We start from the raw sequence: 20,108 nt of genomic DNA, 5'->3' as shown, positions 1-20,108 counted from the left end.
TAAACTAAACATATATTTAATATTCATACACTAAACATGTATTTAATATTCATACACCAAACATGTATTTAACATTCATACACTAAACATGTTTGTAATATTTATACACTAAACATGTATTTAATATTAATACAAAAACCTGTATTTAATTTTAATATACTAATCATATATTTAATATTCATACAGTAAACATGTATTTATTATCCTCTAAATAAGGCACACTTGGAAATAATGAATTTCTTTATATGTGCAGTTGCGGCAGAAGTCCACAGGAGGGCGCACGTTCACTCAACCTGTACTACAATCATAAGTCAACTTAACTACTACCATAATTCAACCTGTACTACTATCATAAGTCAACTTAACTACTACCATAACTCAACCTGTACTATCATGAGTGAACTTACCTACTACCATAATTCAACCTGTACTACTATCATAAGTCAACTTAACTACTACCATAACTCAACCTGTACTACTATCATAAGTCAACTTAACGACTACCATAACTCAACCTGTACTACTATCATAAGTCAACTTAAATACTACCATAACTCAACCTGTACTACTCTCATTAGTCAACTTAACTACTACCATAACTCAACCTGTACTATTATCATAAGTCAACTTAACTACTACCATAACTCAACCTGTACTACTATCATAAGTCAACTTAACTACTACCATAACTCAACCTGTACTACTATCATAAGTCAACTTAACTACTACCATAACTCAACCTGTACTACTATCATAAGTCAACTTAACGACTACCATAACTCAACCTGTACTACTATCATAAGTCAACTTAACGACTACCATAACTCAACCTGTACTACTCTCAAAAGTCAACTTAACTACTACCATAACTCAACCTGTACTATTATCATAAGTCAACTTAACTACTACCATAACTCAACCTGTACTACTATCATAAGTCAACTTAACTACTACCATAACTCAACCTGTACTATCATGAGTGAACTTACCTACTACCATAATTCAACCAGTACTACTATCATAAGTCAACTTAACTACTACCATAACTCAACCTGTACTACTATCATAAGTCAACTTAACGACTACCATAACTCAACCTGTACTACAATCATAAGTCAACTTAACTACTACCATAATTCAACCTGTACTACTATCATAAGTCAACTTAACTACTACCATAACTCAACCTGTACTATCATGAGTGAACTTACCTACTACCATAATTCAACCTGTACTACTATCATAAGTCAACTTAACGACTACCATAACTCAACCTGTACTACAATCATAAGTCAACTTAACGACTACCATAACTCAACCTGTACTACTATCATAAGTCAACTTAACTACTACCATAACTCAACCTGTACTATTCTCATCAGTCAACTTAACTACTACCATAACTCAACCTGTACTACTATCATAAGTCAACTTAACTACTACCATAACTCAACCTGTACTATCATGAGTGAACTTACCTACTACCATAATTCAACCTGTACTACTATCATAAGTCAACTTAACTACTACCATAACTCAACCTGTACTACTATCATAAGTCAACTTAACGACTACCATAACTTAACCTGTACTACAATCATAAGTCAACTTAACTACTACCATAATTCAACCTGTACTACTATCATAAGTCAACTTAACTACTACCATAACTCAACCTGTACTATCATGAGTGAACTTACCTACTACCATAATTCAACTTGTACTACTATCATAAGTCAACTTAACTACTACCATAACTCAACCTGTACTACTATCATAAGTCAACTTAACGACTACCATAACTCAACCTGTACTACTATCATAAGTCAACTTAACTACTACCATAACTCAACCTGTACTACTCTCATAAGTCAACTTAACTACTACCATAACTCAACCTGTACTATTATCATAAGTCAACTTAACGAATACCATAACTCAACCTGTACTACTATCATAAGTCAACTTAACTACTACCATAACTCAACCTGTACTACTATCATAAGTCAACTTAACTACTACCATAACTCAACCTGTACTACTATCATAAGTCAACTTAACGACTACCATAACTCAATCTGTACTACTATCATAAGTCAACTTAACTACTACCATAACTCAACCTGTACTACTATCATAAGTCAACTTAACTACTACCATAACTCAACCTGTACTTCTATCATAAGTCAACTTAACTACTACCATAACTCAACCTGTACTACTATCATAAGTCAACTTAACGACTACCATAACTCAACCTGTACTACTATCATAAGTCAACTTAACTACTACCATAACTCAACCTGTACTACTATCACAAGTCAACTTAACTACTACCATAACTCAACCTGTACTACTATCATAAGTCAACTTAACTACTACCATAACTCAACCTGTACTACTATCATAAGTCAACTTAACTACTACCATAACTCAACCTGTACTACTATCATAAGTCAACTTAACTACTACCATAACCACCTGTACTACTATCATAAGTCAACTTAACGACTACCATAACTCAACCTGTACTACTATCATAAGTCAACTTAACTACTACCATAACTCAACCTGTACTATCATGAGTGAACTTACTTACTACCATAATTCAACCTGTACTACTATCATAAGTCAACTTAACTACTACCATAACTCAACCTGTACTACTATCATAAGTCAACTTAACGACTACCATAACTCAACCTGTACTACTATCATAAGTCAACTTGACTACTACCATAACTCAACCTGTACTATCATGAGTGAACTTACCTACTACCATAATTCAACCTGTACTACTATCATAAGTCAACTTAACTACTACCATAACTCAACCTGTACTACTATCATAAGTCAACTTAACTACTACCATAACTCAACCTGTACTACTATCATAAGTCAACTTAACGACTACCATAACTCAACCTGTACTACTATCATAAGTCAACTTAACTACTACCATAACTCAACCTGTACTACTATCATAAGTCAACTTAACTACTACCATAACTCAACCTGTACTACTCTCATAAGTCAACTTAACTACTACCATAACTCAACCTGTACTATTATCATAAGTCAACTTAACTACTACCATAACTCAACCTGTACTACTATCATAAGTCAACTTAACTACTACCATAACTCAACCTGTACTACTATCATAAGTCAACTTAACTACTACCATAACTCAACCTGTACTACTATCATAAGTCAACCTAACGACTACCATAACTCAACCTGTACTACTATCATAAGTCAACTTAACTACTACCATAACTCAACCTGTACTACTATCATAAGTCAACTTAACTACTACCATAACTCAACCTGTACTATCATGAGTGAACTTACCTACTACCATAATTCAACCTGTACTACTATCATAAGTCAACTTAACTACTACCATAACTCAACCTGTACTACTATCATAAGTCAACTTAACGACTACCATAACTCAACCTGTACTACTATCATAAGTCAACTTAACTACTACCATAACTCAACCTGTACTACTCTCATAAGTCAACTTAACTACTACCATAACTCAACCTGTACTACTATCACAAGTCAACTTAACTACTACCATAACTCAACCTGTACTACTATCATAAGTCAACTTAACTACTACCATAACTCAACCTGTACTACTATCATAAGTCAACTTAACTACTACCATAACTCAACCTGTACTACTATCATAAGTCAACTTAACTACTACCATAACCACCTGTACTACTATCATAAGTCAACTTAACGACTACCATAACTCAACCTGTACTACTATCATAAGTCAACTTAACTACTACCATAACTCAACCTGTACTATCATGAGTGAACTTACTTACTACCATAATTCAACCTGTACTACTATCATAAGTCAACTTAACTACTACCATAACTCAACCTGTACTACTATCATAAGTCAACTTAACGACTACCATAACTCAACCTGTACTACTATCATAAGTCAACTTGACTACTACCATAACTCAACCTGTACTATCATGAGTGAACTTACCTACTACCATAATTCAACCTGTACTACTATCATAAGTCAACTTAACTACTACCATAACTCAACCTGTACTACTATCATAAGTCAACTTAACTACTACCATAACTCAACCTGTACTACTATCATAAGTCAACTTAACGACTACCATAACTCAACCTGTACTACTATCATAAGTCAACTTAACTACTACCATAACTCAACCTGTACTACTATCATAAGTCAACTTAACTACTACCATAACTCAACCTGTACTACTCTCATAAGTCAACTTAACTACTACCATAACTCAACCTGTACTATTATCATAAGTCAACTTAACTACTACCATAACTCAACCTGTACTACTATCATAAGTCAACTTAACTACTACCATAACTCAACCTGTACTACTATCATAAGTCAACTTAACTACTACCATAACTCAACCTGTACTACTATCATAAGTCAACCTAACGACTACCATAACTCAACCTGTACTACTATCATAAGTCAACTTAACTACTACCATAACTCAACCTGTACTACTATCATAAGTCAACTTAACTACTACCATAACTCAACCTGTACTATCATGAGTGAACTTACCTACTACCATAATTCAACCTGTACTACTATCATAAGTCAACTTAACTACTACCATAACTCAACCTGTACTACTATCATAAGTCAACTTAACGACTACCATAACTCAACCTGTACTACTATCATAAGTCAACTTAACTACTACCATAACTCAACCTGTACTACTCTCATAAGTCAACTTAACTACTACCATAACTCAACCTGTACTATTATCATAAGTCAACTTAACGAATACCATAACTCAACCTGTACTACTATCATAAGTCAACTTAACTACTACCATAACTCAACCTGTACTACTATCATAAGTCAACTTAACTACTACCATAACTCAACCTGTACTACTATCATAAGTCAACTTAACGACTACCATAACTCAATCTGTACTACTATCATAAGTCAACTTAACTACTACCATAACTCAACCTGTACTACTATCATAAGTCAACTTAACTACTACCATAACTCAACCTGTACTACTATCATAAGTCAACTTAACTACTACCATAACTCAACCTGTACTACTATCATAAGTCAACTTAACGACTACCATAACTCAACCTGTACTACTATCATAAGTCAACTTAACTACTACCATAACTCAACCTGTACTACTATCACAAGTCAACTTAACTACTACCATAACTCAACCTGTACTACTATCATAAGTCAACTTAACTACTACCATAACTCAACCTGTACTACTATCATAAGTCAACTTAACTACTACCATAACTCAACCTGTACTACTATCATAAGTCAACTTAACTACTACCATAACTCAACCTGTACTACTATCATAAGTCAACTTAACTACTACCATAACTCAACCTGTACTACTATCATAAGTCAACTTAACTACTACCATAACTCAACCTGTACTACTATCATAAGTCAACTTAACTACTACCATAACTCAACCTGTACTACTATCATAAGTCAACTTAACTACTACCATAACTCAACCTGTACTACTATCATAAATCAACTTAACTACTACCATAACTCAACCTGTACTACTATCACAAGTCAACTTAACTACTACCATAACTCAACCTGTACTATTATCATAAGTCAACTTAAATACTACCATAACTCAACCTGTACTACTCTCATAAGTCAACTTAACTACTACCATAACTCAACCTGTACTATTATCATAAGTCAACTTAACTACTACCATAACTCAACCTGTACTACTATCATAAGTCAACTTAACTACTACCATAACTCAACCTGTACTACTATCATAAGTCAACTTAACTACTACCATAACTCAACCTGTACTACTATCATAAGTCAACTTAACGACTACCATAACTCAACCTGTACTACTATCATAAGTCAACTTAACTACTACCATAACTCAACCTGTACTACTCTCAAAAGTCAACTTAACTACTACCATAACTCAACCTGTACTATTATCATAAGTCAACTTAACTACTACCATAACTCAACCTGTACTACTATCATAAGTCAACTTAACTACTACCATAACTCAACCTGTACTATCATGAGTGAACTTACCTACTACCATAATTCAACCTGTACTACTATCATAAGTCAACTTAACTACTACCATAACTCAACCTGTACTACTATCATAAGTCAACTTAACGACTACCATAACTCAACCTGTACTACAATCATAAGTCAACTTAACTACTACCATAATTCAACCTGTACTACTATCATAAGTCAACTTAACTACTACCATAACTCAACCTGTACTATCATGAGTGAACTTACCTACTACCATAATTCAACCTGTACTACTATCATAAGTCAACTTAACGACTACCATAACTCAACCTGTACTACAATCATAAGTCAACTTAACGACTACCATAACTCAACCTGTACTACTATCATAAGTCAACTTAACTACTACCATAACTCAACCTGTACTATTCTCATCAGTCAACTTAACTACTACCATAACTCAACCTGTACTACTATCATAAGTCAACTTAACTACTACCATAACTCAACCTGTACTATCATGAGTGAACTTACCTACTACCATAATTCAACCTGTACTACTATCATAAGTCAACTTAACTACTACCATAACTCAACCTGTACTACTATCATAAGTCAACTTAACGACTACCATAACTTAACCTGTACTACAATCATAAGTCAACTTAACTACTACCATAATTCAACCTGTACTACTATCATAAGTCAACTTAACTACTACCATAACTCAACCTGTACTATCATGAGTGAACTTACCTACTACCATAATTCAACTTGTACTACTATCATAAGTCAACTTAACTACTACCATAACTCAACCTGTACTACTATCATAAGTCAACTTAACGACTACCATAACTCAACCTGTACTACTATCATAAGTCAACTTAACTACTACCATAACTCAACCTGTACTACTCTCATAAGTCAACTTAACTACTACCATAACTCAACCTGTACTATTATCATAAGTCAACTTAACGAATACCATAACTCAACCTGTACTACTATCATAAGTCAACTTAACTACTACCATAACTCAACCTGTACTACTATCATAAGTCAACTTAACTACTACCATAACTCAACCTGTACTACTATCATAAGTCAACTTAACGACTACCATAACTCAATCTGTACTACTATCATAAGTCAACTTAACTACTACCATAACTCAACCTGTACTACTATCATAAGTCAACTTAACTACTACCATAACTCAACCTGTACTTCTATCATAAGTCAACTTAACTACTACCATAACTCAACCTGTACTACTATCATAAGTCAACTTAACGACTACCATAACTCAACCTGTACTACTATCATAAGTCAACTTAACTACTACCATAACTCAACCTGTACTACTATCACAAGTCAACTTAACTACTACCATAACTCAACCTGTACTACTATCATAAGTCAACTTAACTACTACCATAACTCAACCTGTACTACTATCATAAGTCAACTTAACTACTACCATAACTCAACCTGTACTACTATCATAAGTCAACTTAACTACTACCATAACCACCTGTACTACTATCATAAGTCAACTTAACGACTACCATAACTCAACCTGTACTACTATCATAAGTCAACTTAACTACTACCATAACTCAACCTGTACTATCATGAGTGAACTTACTTACTACCATAATTCAACCTGTACTACTATCATAAGTCAACTTAACTACTACCATAACTCAACCTGTACTACTATCATAAGTCAACTTAACGACTACCATAACTCAACCTGTACTACTATCATAAGTCAACTTGACTACTACCATAACTCAACCTGTACTATCATGAGTGAACTTACCTACTACCATAATTCAACCTGTACTACTATCATAAGTCAACTTAACTACTACCATAATTCAACCTGTACTACTATCATAAGTCAACTTAACTACTACCATAACTCAACCTGTACTACTATCATAAGTCAACTTAACGACTACCATAACTCAACCTGTACTACTATCATAAGTCAACTTAACTACTACCATAACTCAACCTGTACTACTATCATAAGTCAACTTAACTACTACCATAACTCAACCTGTACTACTCTCATAAGTCAACTTAACTACTACCATAACTCAACCTGTACTATTATCATAAGTCAACTTAACTACTACCATAACTCAACCTGTACTACTATCATAAGTCAACTTAACTACTACCATAACTCAACCTGTACTACTATCATAAGTCAACTTAACTACTACCATAACTCAACCTGTACTACTATCATAAGTCAACCTAACGACTACCATAACTCAACCTGTACTACTATCATAAGTCAACTTAACTACTACCATAACTCAACCTGTACTACTATCATAAGTCAACTTAACTACTACCATAACTCAACCTGTACTATCATGAGTGAACTTACCTACTACCATAATTCAACCTGTACTACTATCATAAGTCAACTTAACTACTACCATAACTCAACCTGTACTACTATCATAAGTCAACTTAACGACTACCATAACTCAACCTGTACTACTATCATAAGTCAACTTAACTACTACCATAACTCAACCTGTACTACTCTCATAAGTCAACTTAACTACTACCATAACTCAACCTGTACTATTATCATAAGTCAACTTAACGAATACCATAACTCAACCTGTACTACTATCATAAGTCAACTTAACTACTACCATAACTCAACCTGTACTACTATCATAAGTCAACTTAACTACTACCATAACTCAACCTGTACTACTATCATAAGTCAACTTAACGACTACCATAACTCAATCTGTACTACTATCATAAGTCAACTTAACTACTACCATAACTCAACCTGTACTACTATCATAAGTCAACTTAACTACTACCATAACTCAACCTGTACTACTATCATAAGTCAACTTAACTACTACCATAACTCAACCTGTACTACTATCATAAGTCAACTTAACGACTACCATAACTCAACCTGTACTACTATCATAAGTCAACTTAACTACTACCATAACTCAACCTGTACTACTATCACAAGTCAACTTAACTACTACCATAACTCAACCTGTACTACTATCATAAGTCAACTTAACTACTACCATAACTCAACCTGTACTACTATCATAAGTCAACTTAACTACTACCATAACTCAACCTGTACTACTATCATAAGTCAACTTAACTACTACCATAACTCAACCTGTACTACTATCATAAGTCAACTTAACTACTACCATAACTCAACCTGTACTACTATCATAAGTCAACTTAACTACTACCATAACTCAACCTGTACTACTATCATAAGTCAACTTAACTACTACCATAACTCAACCTGTACTACTATCATAAGTCAACTTAACTACTACCATAACTCAACCTGTACTACTATCATAAATCAACTTAACTACTACCATAACTCAACCTGTACTACTATCACAAGTCAACTTAACTACTACCATAACTCAACCTGTACTATTATCATAAGTCAACTTAACTACTACCATAAGTCAACCTGTACTACTATCATAAGTCAACTTAACTACTACCATAACTCAACCTGTACTACTATCATAAGTCAACTTAACGACTACCATAACTCAACCTGTACTACTATCATAAGTCAACTTAACGACTACCATAACTCAACCTGTACTACTATCATAAGTCAACTTAACTACTACCATAACTCAACCTGTACTACTCTCATAAGTCAACTTAACTTCTACCATAACTCAACCTGTACTATTATCATAAGTCAACTTAACTACTACCATAACTCAACCTGTACTACTATCATAAGTCAACTTAACTACTACCATAACTCAACCTGTACTACTATCATAAGTCAACTTAACTACTACCATAACTCAACCTGTACTACTATCATAAGTCAACTTAACTACTACCATAACCACCTGTACTAATATCATAAATCAACTTAACTACTACCACAACTCAACCTGTACTACTATCATAAGTCAACTTAACGACTACCATAACTCAACCTGTACTATCATGAGTGAACTTACCTACTACCATAATTCAACCTTGTACTACTATCATAAGTCAACTTAACTACTACCATAACTCAACCTGTACTACTATCATAAGTCAACTTAACGACTACCATAACTCAACCTGTACTACTATCATAAGTCAACTTAACTACTACCATAATTCAACCTGTACTACTATCATAAGTCAACTTAACTACTACCATAACTCAACCTGTACTACTCTCATAAGTCAACTTAACTACTACCATAACTCAACCTGTACTATTATCATAAGTCAACTTAACTACTACCATAACTCAACCTGTACTACTATCATAAATCAACTTAACGACTACCATAACTCAACCTGTACTACTATCATAAGTCAACTTAACTACTACCATAACCACCTGTACTACTATCATAAGTCAACTTAACGACTACCATAACTCAACCTGTACTACTATCATAAGTCAACTTAACTACTACCATAACTCAACCTGTACTATCATGAGTGAACTTACTTACTACCATAATTCAACCTGTACTACTATCATAAGTCAACTTAACTACTACCATAACTCAACCTGTACTACTATCATAAGTCAACTTAACGACTACCATAACTCAACCTGTACTACTATCATAAGTCAACTTGACTACTACCATAACTCAACCTGTACTATCATGAGTGAACTTACCTACTACCATAATTCAACCTGTACTACTATCATAAGTCAACTTAACTACTACCATAATTCAACCTGTACTACTATCATAAGTCAACTTAACTACTACCATAACTCAACCTGTACTACTATCATAAGTCAACTTAACGACTACCATAACTCAACCTGTACTACTATCATAAGTCAACTTAACTACTACCATAACTCAACCTGTACTACTCTCATAAGTCAACTTAACTACTACCATAACTCAACCTGTACTATTATCATAAGTCAACTTAACTACTACCATAACTCAACCTGTACTACTATCATAAGTCAACTTAACTACTACCATAACTCAACCTGTACTACTATCATAAGTCAACTTAACTACTACCATAACTCAACCTGTACTACTATCATAAATCAACTTAACGACTACCATAACTCAACCTGTACTACTATCATAAGTCAACTTAACTACTACCATAACTCAACCTGTACTACTATCATAAGTCAACTTAACTACTACCATAACTCAACCTGTACTATCATGAGTGAACTTACCTACTACCATAATTCAACCTGTACTACTATCATAAGTCAACTTAACTACTACCATAACTCAACCTGTACTACTATCATAAGTCAACTTAACGACTACCATAACTCAACCTGTACTACAATCATAAGTCAACTTAACTACTACCATAATTCAATCTGTACTACTATCATAAGTCAACTTAACTACTACCATAACTCAACCTGTACTATCATGAGTGAACTTACCTACTACCATAATTCAACCTGTACTACTATCATAAGTCAACTTAACTACTACCATAACTCAACCTGTACTACTATCATAAGTCAACTTAACGACTACCATAACTCAACCTGTACTACTATCATAAGTCAACTTAACTACTACCATAACTCTACCTGTACTACTCTCATAAGTCAACTTAACTACTACCATAACTCAACCTGTACTATTATCATAAGTCAACTTAACTACTACCATAACTCAACCTGTACTACTATCATAAGTCAACTTAACTACTACCATAACTCAACCTGTACTACTATCATAAGTCAACTTAACTACTACCATAACTCAACCTGTACTACTATCATAAGTCAACTTAACGACTACCATAACTCAACCTGTACTACTATCATAAGTCAACTTAACTACTACCATAACTCAACCTGTACTACTCTCATAAGTCAACTTAACTACTACCATAACTCAACCTGTACTATTATCATAAGTCAACTTAACTACTACCATAACTCAACCTGTACTACTATCATAAGTCAACTTAACTACTACCATAACTCAACCTGTACTATCATGAGTGAACTTACCTACTACCATAATTCAACCTGTACTACTATCATAAGTCAACTTAACTACTACCATAACTCAACCTGTACTACTATCATAAGTCAACTTAACGACTACCATAACTCAACCTGTACTACAATCATAAGTCAACTTAACTACTACCATAATTCAACCTGTACTACTATCATAAGTCAACTTAACTACTACCATAACTCAACCTGTACTATCATGAGTGAACTTACCTACTACCATAATTCAACCTGTACTACTATCATAAGTCAACTTAACTACTACCATAACTCAACCTGTACTACTATCATAAGTCAACTTAACGACTACCATAACTCAACCTGTACTACTATCATAAGTCAACTTAACTACTACCATAACTCAACCTGTACTACTCTCATAAGTCAACTTAACTACTACCATAACTCAACCTGTACTATTATCATAAGTCAACTTAACTACTACCATAACTCAACCTGTACTACTATCATAAGTCAACTTAACTACTACCATAACTCAACCTGTACTACTATCATAAGTCAACTTAACTACTACCATAACTCAACCTGTACTACTATCTTAAGTCAACTTAACGACTACCATAACTCAACCTGTACTACTATCATAAGTCAACTTAACTACTACCATAACTCAACCTGTACTACTATCATAAGTCAACTTAACTACTACCATAACTCAACCTGTACTATCATGAGTGAACTTACCTACTACCATAATTCAACCTGTACTACTATCATAAGTCAACTTAACTACTACCATAACTCAACCTGTACTACTATCATAAGTCAACTTAACGACTACCATAACTCAACCTGTACTACTATCATAAGTCAACTTAACTACTACCATAACTCAACCTGTACTACTCTCATAAGTCAACTTAACTACGACCATAACTCAACCTGTACTATTATCATAAGTCAACTTAACTACTACCATAACTCAACCTGTACTACTATCATAAGTCAACTTAACTACTACCATAACTCAACCTGTACTATCATGAGTGAACTTACCTACTACCATAATTCAACCTGTACTACTATCATAAGTCAACTTAACTACTACCATAACTCAACCTGTACTACTATCATAAGTCAACTTAACGACTACCATAACTCAACCTGTACTACAATCATAAGTCAACTTAACTACTACCATAATTCAACCTGTACTACTATCATAAGTCAACTTAACTACTACCATAACTCAACCTGTACTATCATGAGTGAACTTACCTACTACCATAATTCAACCTGTACTACTATCATAAGTCAACTTAACTACTACCATAACTCAACCTGTACTACTATCATAAGTCAACTTAACTACTACCATAACTCAACCTGTACTACTATCATAAGTCAACTTAACGACTACCATAACTCAACCTGTACTACTATCATAAGTCAACTTAACTACTACCATAACTCAACCTGTACTACTATCATAAGTCAACTTAACTACTACCATAACTCAACCTGTACTATCATGAGTGAACTTACCTACTACCATAATTCAACCTGTACTACTATCATAAGTCAACTTAACTACTACCATAACTCAACCTGTACTACTATCATAAGTCAACTTAACGACTACCATAACTCAACCTGTACTACTATCATAAGTCAACTTAACTACTACCATAACTCAACCTGTACTACTATCATAAGTCAACTTAACTACTACCATAACTCAACCTGTACTACTATCATAAGTCAACTTAACTACTACCATAACTCAACCTGTACTACTATCATAAGTCAACTTAACGACTACCATAACTCAACCTGTACTACTATCATAAGTCAACTTAACTACTACCATAACTCAACCTGTACTACTATCATAAGTCAACTTAACTACTACCATAACTCAACCTGTACTACTATCATAAGTCAACTTAACTACTACCATAACTCAACCTGTACTACTATCATAAGTCAACTTAACTACTACCATAACTCAACCTGTACTACTATCATAAGTCAACTTAACTACTACCATAACTCAACCTGTACTACTATCATAAGTCAACTTAACTACTACCATAACTCAACCTGTACTACTATCATAAGTCAACTTAACTACTACCATAACTCAACCTGTACTACTATCATAAGTCAACTTAACTACTACCATAACTCAACCTGTACTACTATCATAAGTCAACTTAACTACTACCATAACTCAACCTGTACTACTATCATAAATCAACTTAACTACTACCATAACTCAACCTGTACTACTATCACAAGTCAACTTAACTACTACCATAACTCAACCTGTACTACTATCATAAGTCAACTTAACTACTACCATAACTCAACCTGTACTACTATCATAAGTCAACTTAACTACTACCATAACTCAACCTGTACTACTATCACAAGTCAACTTAACTACTACCATAACTCAACCTGTACTACTATCATAAGTCAACTTAACTACTACCATAACTCAACCTGTACTACTATCATAAGTCAACTTAACGACTACCATAACTCAACCTGTACTACTATCATAAGTCAACTTAACGACTACCATAACTCAACCTGTACTACTATCATAAGTCAACTTAACTACTACCATAACTCAACCTGTACTACTCTCATAAGTCAACTTAACTACTACCATAACTCAACCTGTACTATTATCATAAGTCAACTTAACTACTAGCATAACTCAACCTGTACTACTATCATAAGTCAACTTAACTACTACCATAACTCAACCTGTACTACTATCATAAGTCAACTTAACTACTACCATAACTCAACCTGTACTACTATCATAAGTCAACTTAACTACTACCATAACTCAACCTGTACTACTATCATAAGTCAACTTAACTACTACCATAACTCAACATGTACTACTATCATAAATCAACTTAACTACTACCACAACTCAACCTGTACTACTATCATAAGTCAACTTAACGACTACCATAACTCAACCTGTACTACTATCATAAGTCAACTTAACGACTACCATAACTCAACCTGTACTATCATGAGTGAACTTACCTACTACCATAATTCAACCTGTACTACTATCATAAGTCAACTTAACTACTACCATAATTCAACCTGTACTACTATCATAAGTCAACTTAACTACTACCATAACTCAACCTGTACTACTCTCATAAGTCAACTTAACTACTACCATAACTCAACCTGTACTATTATCATAAGTCAACTTAACTACTACCATAACTCAACCTGTACTACTATCATAAGTCAACTTAACTACTACCATAACTCAACCTGTACTACTATCATAAGTCAACTTAACGACTACCATAACTCAACCTGTACTACTATCATAAGTCAACTTAACGACTACCATAACTCAACCTGTACTACTATCATAAGTCAACTTAACTACTACCATAACTCAACCTGTACTACTCTCATAAGTCAACTTAACTTCTACCATAACTCAACCTGTACTATTATCATAAGTCAACTTAACTACTACCATAACTCAACCTGTACTACTATCATAAGTCAACTTAACTACTACCATAACTCAACCTGTACTACTATCATAAGTCAACTTAACTACTACCATAACTCAACCTGTACTACTATCATAAGTCAACTTAACTACTACCATAACCACCTGTACTACTATCATAAATCAACTTAACTACTACCACAACTCAACCTGTACTACTATCATAAGTCAACTTAACGACTACCATAACTCAACCTGTACTATCATGAGTGAACTTACCTACTACCATAATTCAACCTGTACTACTATCATAAGTCAACTTAACTACTACCATAACTCAACCTGTACTACTATCATAAGTCAACTTAACGACTACCATAACTCAACCTGTACTACTATCATAAGTCAACTTAACTACTACCATAACTCAACCTGTACTACTATCATAAGTCAACTTAACGACTACCATAACTCAACCTGTACTACTATCATAAGTCAACTTAACTACTACCATAATTCAACCTGTACTACTATCATAAGTCAACTTAACTACTACCATAACTCAACCTGTACTACTCTCATAAGTCAACTTAACTACTACCATAACTCAACCTGTACTATTATCATAAGTCAACTTAACTACTACCATAACTCAACCTGTACTACTATCATAAGTCAACTTAACTACTACCATAACTCAACCTGTACTACTATCATAAGTCAACTTAACTACTACCATAACTCAACCTGTACTACTATCATAAGTCAACTTAACGACTACCATAACTCAACCTGTACTACTATCATAAGTCAACTTAACTACTACCATAACTCAACCTGTACTACTATCATAAGTCAACTTAACTACTACCATAACTCAACCTGTACTATCATGAGTGAACTTACCTACTACCATAATTCAACCTGTACTACTATCATAAGTCAACTTAACTACTACCATAACTCAACCTGTACTACTATCATAAGTCAACTTAACGACTACCATAACTCAACCTGTACTACAATCATAAGTCAACTTAACTACTACCATAATTCAATCTGTACTACTATCATAAGTCAACTTAACTACTACCATAACTCAACCTGTACTATCATGAGTGAACTTACCTACTACCATAATTCAACCTGTACTACTATCATAAGTCAACTTAACTACTACCATAACTCAACCTGTACTACTATCATAAGTCAACTTAACGACTACCATAACTCAACCTGTACTACTATCATAAGTCAACTTAACTACTACCATAACTCTACCTGTACTACTCTCATAAGTCAACTTAACTACTACCATAACTCAACCTGTACTATTATCATAAGTCAACTTAACTACTACCATAACTCAACCTGTACTACTATCATAAGTCAACTTAACTACTACCATAACTCAACCTGTACTACTATCATAAGTCAACTTAACTACTACCATAACTCAACCTGTACTACTATCATAAGTCAACTTAACGACTACCATAACTCAACCTGTACTACTATCATAAGTCAACTTAACTACTACCATAACTCAACCTGTACTACTCTCATAAGTCAACTTAACTACTACCATAACTCAACCTGTACTATTATCATAAGTCAACTTAACTACTACCATAACTCAACCTGTACTACTATCATAAGTCAACTTAACTACTACCATAACTCAACCTGTACTATCATGAGTGAACTTACCTACTACCATAATTCAACCTGTACTACTATCATAAGTCAACTTAACTACTACCATAACTCAACCTGTACTACTATCATAAGTCAACTTAACGACTACCATAACTCAACCTGTACTACAATCATAAGTCAACTTAACTACTACCATAATTCAACCTGTACTACTATCATAAGTCAACTTAACTACTACCATAACTCAACCTGTACTATCATGAGTGAACTTACCTACTACCATAATTCAACCTGTACTACTATCATAAGTCAACTTAACTACTACCATAACTCAACCTGTACTACTATCATAAGTCAACTTAACGACTACCATAACTCAACCTGTACTACTATCATAAGTCAACTTAACTACTACCATAACTCAACCTGTACTACTCTCATAAGTCAACTTAACTACTACCATAACTCAACCTGTACTATTATCATAAGTCAACTTAACTACTACCATAACTCAACCTGTACTACTATCATAAGTCAACTTAACTACTACCATAACTCAACCTGTACTACTATCATAAGTCAACTTAACTACTACCATAACTCAACCTGTACTACTATCATAAGTCAACTTAACGACTACCATAACTCAACCTGTACTACTATCATAAGTCAACTTAACTACTACCATAACTCAACCTGTACTACTATCATAAGTCAACTTAACTACTACCATAACTCAACCTGTACTATCATGAGTGAACTTACCTACTACCATAATTCAACCTGTACTACTATTATAAGTCAACTTAACTACTACCATAACTCAACCTGTACTACTATCATAAGTCAACTTAACGACTACCATAATTCAACCTGTACTACTATCATAAGTCAACTTAACTACTACCATAACTCAACCTGTACTACTCTCATAAGTCAACTTAACTACGACCATAACTCAACCTGTACTATTATCATAAGTCAACTTAACTACTACCATAACTCAACCTGTACTACTATCATAAGTCAACTTAACTACTACCATAACTCAACCTGTACTATCATGAGTGAACTTACCTACTACCATAATTCAACCTGTACTACTATCATAAGTCAACTTAACTACTACCATAACTCAACCTGTACTACTATCATAAGTCAACTTAACGACTACCATAACTCAACCTGTACTACAATCATAAGTCAACTTAACTACTACCATATTCAACCTGTACTACTATCATAAGTCAACTTAACTACTACCATAACTCAACCTGTACTATCATGAGTGAACTTACCTACTACCATAATTCAACCTGTACTACTATCATAAGTCAACTTAACTACTACCATAACTCAACCTGTACTACTATCATAAGTCAACTTAACTACTACCATAACTCAACCTGTACTACTATCATAAGTCAACTTAACGACTACCATAACTCAACCTGTACTACTATCATAAGTCAACTTAACTACTACCATAACTCAACCTGTACTACTATCATAAGTCAACTTAACTACTACCATAACTCAACCTGTACTATCATGAGTGAACTTACCTACTACCATAATTCAACCTGTACTACTATCATAAGTCAACTTAACTACTACCATAACTCAACCTGTACTACTATCATAAGTCAACTTAACGACTACCATAACTCAACCTGTACTACTATCATAAGTCAACTTAACTACTACCATAACTCAACCTGTACTACTATCATAAGTCAACTTAACTACTACCATAACTCAACCTGTACTACTATCATAAGTCAACTTAACTACTACCATAACTCAACCTGTACTACTATCATAAGTCAACTTAACGACTACCATAACTCAACCTGTACTACTATCATAAGTCAACTTAACTACTACCATAACTCAACCTGTACTACTATCATAAGTCAACTTAACTACTACCATAACTCAACCTGTACTACTATCATAAGTCAACTTAACTACTACCATAACTCAACCTGTACTACTATCATAAGTCAACTTAACTACTACCATAACTCAACCTGTACTACTATCATAAGTCAACTTAACTACTACCATAACTCAACCTGTACTACTATCATAAGTCAACTTAACTACTACCATAACTCAACCTGTACTACTATCATAAGTCAACTTAACTACTACCATAACTCAACCTGTACTACTATCATAAGTCAACTTAACTACTACCATAACTCAACCTGTACTACTATCATAAGTCAACTTAACTACTACCATAACTCAACCTGTACTACTATCATAAATCAACTTAACTACTACCATAACTCAACCTGTACTACTATCACAAGTCAACTTAACTACTACCATAACTCAACCTGTACTACTATCATAAGTCAACTTAACTACTACCATAACTCAACCTGTACTACTATCATAAGTCAACTTAACTACTACCATAACTCAACCTGTACTACTATCACAAGTCAACTTAACTACTACCATAACTCAACCTGTACTACTATCATAAGTCAACTTAACTACTACCATAACTCAACCTGTACTACTATCATAAGTCAACTTAACGACTACCATAACTCAACCTGTACTACTATCATAAGTCAACTTAACGACTACCATAACTCAACCTGTACTACTATCATAAGTCAACTTAACTACTACCATAACTCAACCTGTACTACTCTCATAAGTCAACTTAACTACTACCATAACTCAACCTGTACTATTATCATAAGTCAACTTAACTACTAGCATAACTCAACCTGTACTACTATCATAAGTCAACTTAACTACTACCATAACTAAACCTGTACTACTATCATAAGTCAACTTAACTACTACCATAACTCAACCTGTACTAC

At 33.7% G+C, this 20,108-nt stretch overlaps 1 protein-coding gene across 1 annotated transcript in view; it reads right to left on the bottom strand.

Moving 5' to 3' along the window:
- LOC133546948 (zinc finger protein 567-like) overlaps positions 1-20,108 on the bottom strand; it is a 334,269-nt gene that overhangs the window by 271,156 nt on the left and 43,005 nt on the right. The gene's annotated exons all lie outside the window — the stretch shown is intronic.

Source organism: Nerophis ophidion, unplaced genomic scaffold (genome assembly GCF_033978795.1).
Source record: "Nerophis ophidion isolate RoL-2023_Sa unplaced genomic scaffold, RoL_Noph_v1.0 HiC_scaffold_52, whole genome shotgun sequence".
Classification (NCBI taxonomy): Eukaryota; Metazoa; Chordata; class Actinopteri; order Syngnathiformes; family Syngnathidae; genus Nerophis; species Nerophis ophidion.
The sequence above is the reverse complement of the archived record's forward strand: the minus strand, read 5'-3'. Positions and strand labels throughout refer to the sequence as shown.